We start from the raw sequence: 5,966 nt of genomic DNA on the forward strand, positions 1-5,966 counted from the left end.
TCGGGGTTAGGCCAGGAACTTACCAGCACATGGGGTCGGTTGTGCTGATACTACACTCTGTACTGTGTGCAGATCCCGGAGCGACAGCTTTTGGATCGTAGCTTTGGGTGGCTGCCTTTAGTCCAGTCAGAGATCCCAAGGTAGTCCTGCAGGCGTCCGCAGGCCCCGGTGTTCTCCTCTATCTTTATATTTTGTTTTCATTTACTTCAGAGACAGATTGTATCTTTCTTTCCAGAATTTTTTTTGTAGTATTCGTAGATTGTCCGTGATATTGTGACACCGGTTCCGGGTAGAGATGTACTTGGTATTGTCGTACTTGTTTTTGGCTAAGTTATCAGATTACGTCTTCCGCATGTCTTTATTTATTGTTAATATTTCACTGTTGATCGTATGTTGCTTTAAACTATTAAAAAGGGCTAAATAAAAGAGTTAGTGAATCTATAATACTCGGCTTGCCTAGCTTCCACAAGTAGGCGCCATCACGTCTCCCGAGGGTAGGAAATCCGGGTCGTGAAAAATTCAAAGGATTTGCATGTCTCTCGAAATAACTTCCTTCTATGTGATTTTAGGTCTACCCTATACCATTTTAACACATTCATTTACTATAGTTTCATACCTATAAATCGGTACATCTGTCGATTAATGCAGGATATGATCAAACCATTTAAAGAGATCTTCTTTTATTTTATCCTCAATGCGCATTACTTGCACCTTCTACTGAATGTGATTATTTTTAATCTTATCATATATTTCTTGATCGCACATTTATCTTAGCATTCGTATCTTTGTAATGTTCATTTTGTGGATATTGTACTTTAGTTGTCTATATCATATAATATTATCAGTCTTATAGCTGTGAGCACGTGATTTTTGTTTCGCGCGACAATCGCTCCAAAAGAAATAAAAAATGTGACAAATGGTCCTGCTGTACAGATTTTGGATTTTGTGTGGCATATTCGTTAGTTATCTGTAATCCCGTCCGTGTTTATTTTTAAAATAAATAAATAAAAAATGTGCATCTTTCATTTTTATTTCTGTCATTAAGTGATGTTAGTATAATTAGTGTAAATTGTATGTAAAATGTTGTTTATGGTTTTATATGGTATTATTTGGTAAATTAATTCAAAAGAAAAAAAATAAATAATAAAAGAGAAGAAAGAATTCTCGGACTTGGGCCAGTCCAATTTTAAATAAATTGGCCCAAACAACTCAGCCCAAAACCCGTGCTTGCCCCGGTCCAGACCAGCCTACTTTAAGAACGTCCAAACGACGCCATTTTAATCCAGTCTGATCTGGGCCGTTGATCTCAGATTGATCAACGGCCAAGATCACTTCCCCATAACCCAATGATGAACCCGACCCGTTTCCACCCGGACCGACCTAAACCCCTTTAGGATGAAACGACACCATCCCCCATCAGCCAAGAGATCCTGACCCTTCATCGCACCCCATCCAACGGCTAGGAATCAACCCCTCACTAACTATATAAACCCATAACCTTTACCCTGCCCCCCCTATCCGAACCCCCAGCCTTAGGTCACCTGCGTCCTCATTAACACACACAGACAGAGGATAGATCTGATAAGAGGAGAGGATAACAACAGGGAGGGGAGAGATTTTTGAAAGGAAGAGAGAAATAGGAGGGGGATACAGATACACATTGAGAGAGACACACGTAAAGGGAAGCTGAAACCAAACAGAATCAGTTTCTAAGTGAGAATGAGAGTTTATTTTGGAAATCATGAGGGGGAATTTAGAAAAGAAATTCTTTGTTCGACTGGAAACACTACTTTTCCTCATCCTTTCGTGTTTGAAATCCAGCATCCAGTTTGGTCTGTTTCTATCAGATTTTAGGATCTTCCTTTGAGTTTTGGAAAAGATCAACATTGAGTACTGTACCATTGGTTCACTGCTTTGGTCTGTTTGGTCGGGGATTGTCATTGCTGCTGTGTTGCTTTTGTTGTTACTACCATTCTTGTGCTGCTGCTGACTCTTCTGCTTCCACTTCTTCTTTGCATTTCAGTATCCAGGTACACGTTTCAAGTCCCATGTTGGTGTAACTGTAACAATCTGAAAGCATGAAATGTCTGTTGTAATACTCATGGCATAATTGATTTCTTTCTATATAATTGATTAGTTTGTAATTTCAATAGCAGGGAAAGATCAGTTGATGCTTAACTAAGTTCTAGTCTCTTGCGTCTTAGTTTATAGTCGTTTGTTGTTACGAGGTATGTAATTGTACAGTACACAGAATGTACAGATAATTGACATAGCGACTGACCAGATTCCTGTTAGCTATAATGATATGCATACGATAGAGTACTTCCATTTTTTGATGTTCTGTTGTATTTTTAGTTTCCTTTATCAGGACCCGCTAGGCAGTATATGGAAGCGCGTTCGAATCCCTATTAGTAATAACGCCTAGTAGTTAATTCCCTTAATCTAGCCTAAATAAGTCTAGTGAAATTCAATTAAAGAAACATTTGGATGCAAGTATAGCATATCATCAGCTCGCATGTAGTCTCTTTGTCAAATTAAAGCATTCTTTCCATGAATTATAATGTTTTCTCCACTTTGTAAATAATTAATCAGAAGTTGATAAGAATCCGGATTAGGCCAAAGCATATAATTAAATTAGCATGTACCTTTTCCTTCTAGTTTTAGAGACAAAAGCATTAGAAATGTAGCCACTTTAGGATATCCTTTCTAAAATAGAGACGAGCCTCGCCAAATAAAAATGCAAAATTGCGGGGCCCTCAATAAGTAACCATAATAATTATTTAGAATTCAGGATAGGCCGTTTTAGTGAATTTCATGTCCTCCTACAAAAATAATAACGCGCTAGACTCTTTAGGCGCGGCTTAATTAAATTACATTCTTAAATTCGGGTGCGCATTTATGTGACCCAAATTCAAATCTCAACGGAGTCGAAATGTGTTAACAACTACGGGTGCATTGATTGTGACGTGGTTCGAGATGCATTTTCACGACGTTGCAATTCTATAAAAATAAATGATAATAATAAAAGCGGTTTAAACTTAATAAAAGCACATAAGTCACAACATGTATTTAAATCAGATATTTAGCCATTATAACAATTTAAGCGACCGTGCTAGAACCACGGGATTCGAGGGTGCCTAACACCTTCCCTCGGGTCAACAGAATTCCTTACTTAGAATTTCTGGTTCGCAAACTTCATTTGGAAAAGTCGAAAATTTCCTCGATTTGGGATTCAAGATAAACCGGTGACTTGGGACACCAAAAGCCAAACCTTTCCCAAGTGGCGACTCTGAATTAAATAAATAATCCCATTTCGAATATTGTCACTTAAATTGGAAAAACCCCCTCGTGCATCTAACCCTTCGGGGACGGACGCGCAAAAAGGAGGTGTGACAGCTCTGGCGACTCCGTTGGGGAAAGGCCATGTCAACAGAAGTGCTTATCCTGGGGAAATGATAAGGCTGCAGTATTTCTTAAGATGTGCAATGGGGTCACCGTGCTCATCGTATTTCTCGAATTTTGGGGTCTTGAAACCCGCTGACAGGTGCACGTGAGGGAACATGCATAGGTCGGCGTAAGAGACGCTCTTCTGCCCGCTCAATCCTTGCATATTCTTCAAACTTTGTTCAAGGCTTCTCATTCTCTTGGCAATCTCATTTTGTTCTGCAATTCTGGGGTTCTGATCCTACCCGCGTGCAAGCTCGCACTGAGGTGGTGGAGGATTAGTGCTGGTAGCGAACCTAGTTGGTTCCATTGAGAACGATGGTGCTTGGAATGTAAAAGAGGATAAGTCAAAGCTCGGCTTGTATGTGGCAGGTTGTGCCGTAATCGGGCAAGGCGGTGCAGTAAAGATGTTCATGCTTGCATCGGTGGCTGACATTCGGGGATGAGGCTCAGAAGGCGATCCAGCAGAGAAGGCTGAGGTGGCTGGGTACCCAAATGGGGAAGCAAGATAATTTATGGGGACATTAGAAGTCCCACTTGACCTGGAGAATAATTCAGGGAATCCGGGAACGACACTTGGCGGCTCTTTCCCATTATTCCAGTCGTCCAGCATTTCCAACATGCGGAGCCGTAGGATTCTATTTTCCTCCGCAGTTGCGGATTCAGGTGTGAGGACAGCTGAGATCGAGATCTCCTCGGAAACAGAGATTGTTTGCAACGGAATTTCTTAAGACATTTCCACACTTCCTTTTGACCTGGTGAAGTAAGTGTGAGTACTGCTTCTGGTCCTAACAACAGGTAGTTGAACACTTCTCTTTGACCTCGTGAAGTATGAGTGCGAGGCCAGACTTTCACCAAACCAACCGTCTTTTCCAAAAACACTGAGGTACTCAACGACAAACGCACGGTTAATTCGCAGCAAATAACAGATAGTCAATCTCACGTTGGGCATGATGCACCTATACAGTTGAGTGGATTACTACATGTTTGCTACGAGAGCATGCGTCATTCCGGCATTTTTCCTCTTATTATTATTTTTCCCCCTTTTTTTCTTTTTCTTTTTTTTTTGTGTTTTTCTTTTATGTTTTTTTTTATTTTGCAGTAAAAGAAATGCGACCGGATCCGATGAGGATTGCCTACGTATCACATTGCCTACGTGAATCAGATCATTACGTAGTTTGAAACACAAATGAAAGAAACACACCTTTTATTATTGAAATGGTCTATTACAAACTACATTTTGCAAAAGAAAGAGCAAATTTTGAAAATAAACCCAGACTAAAAATCACCCTGATGGGAAAACAGGCAGAAGATGCTAAGATACAGACTTGACTTATGAGTGCATTATGGTTTTGAAAATTGGTGTCCGCGGGGCATCGTTCGGCCTCGCTGCGGTCTTAGGTGTGAGATCCCTCTCAAGTTACTCCAGCTCATGCATGGTCTGTTTGACATAACTCATCACTGCTGAGAGGACGGTAACGCTGGTCATGTTCTCACATCGTAGACACCGTCTGGTGATGGCATGGGCAATGGCCCTGATCTTATCTCTGGTTTGCTTTTTCTCTATGAGTAGGCGTTTTATCTGATCACTACACGTCTTGAATACCTGAGCATCCTGTGTATGTTGATTCTTCAGTTGCCGTACTTCTAACTTTATCTGGGCCAATAAGTCGTACCAGTATCTGCTCTCAATTTGGAAATCCTTAGCCTGATTAACTGCTTTGGTCTCAAGTATAGCCATCTCTCTCTTCATTTTGGCAACAGTTTTCTCGTGGTCGCGTTTCGATTGGTTCAAGTATCGGCGATGCTTCTCTACTTTTACTCCACACTGTGCCTTGAGCTTCGCCATAATCTTTCTCGATTCTTCTAAACCATCTCGCCATTCTGCGACTTCTCTTCTCAAACCCTTAATCAACTGTTGGTTTGATCGACTTCTGGGCTGTTCATCAAGAGACAATCTCAATTTTTGGATTTGGGCCTTAAGTTCTTCATTCTCTCGGACCAATTTATTCTTTTCGCTTCGATCCGCCTCGATTTGTATGCTGTTATTGAATTTTAGACTGTCAATTTGTAGCTTCAAATCACCGATCTCGTCCCGATACCCCTTTTCTTTTGCTAACCAGTTCCATTGCCCTTGGGACGATTCCATGAAATCTTTGAGATGCGGTCTCTTAGCCGGTCTTTCACAAGACAGGTCGCCCCTGAACCAAGCGTGATATCCTGGGGCAACTTCCCCTTTTGCTATATCCATTACACAAGTGCTTGCCGTCAGATGTTGGCACTCACTCCAGATTTGGCGAACTTCTTCTTCGGGAAAACGACCGTCTGGACTGATCTCAATCACTTGGGTACTCAGATCTTCATCTTTCGGCACCACTTGATACCTCCCAAGTTGCCTCAAAACCCGATATGGTGCGTAGGGTTGGATGCTTTTAAGTCCCATCAACAGAAAGTGGGGTCTGGTTGCTGGCATGTATATGATTTCCTCAATAGGCGACCATCCGAGCGTCCACTGGATTTGG

This window comes from Nicotiana sylvestris, chromosome 7 (genome assembly GCF_000393655.2).
Source record: "Nicotiana sylvestris chromosome 7, ASM39365v2, whole genome shotgun sequence".
Taxonomy (NCBI): Eukaryota; Viridiplantae; Streptophyta; class Magnoliopsida; order Solanales; family Solanaceae; genus Nicotiana; species Nicotiana sylvestris.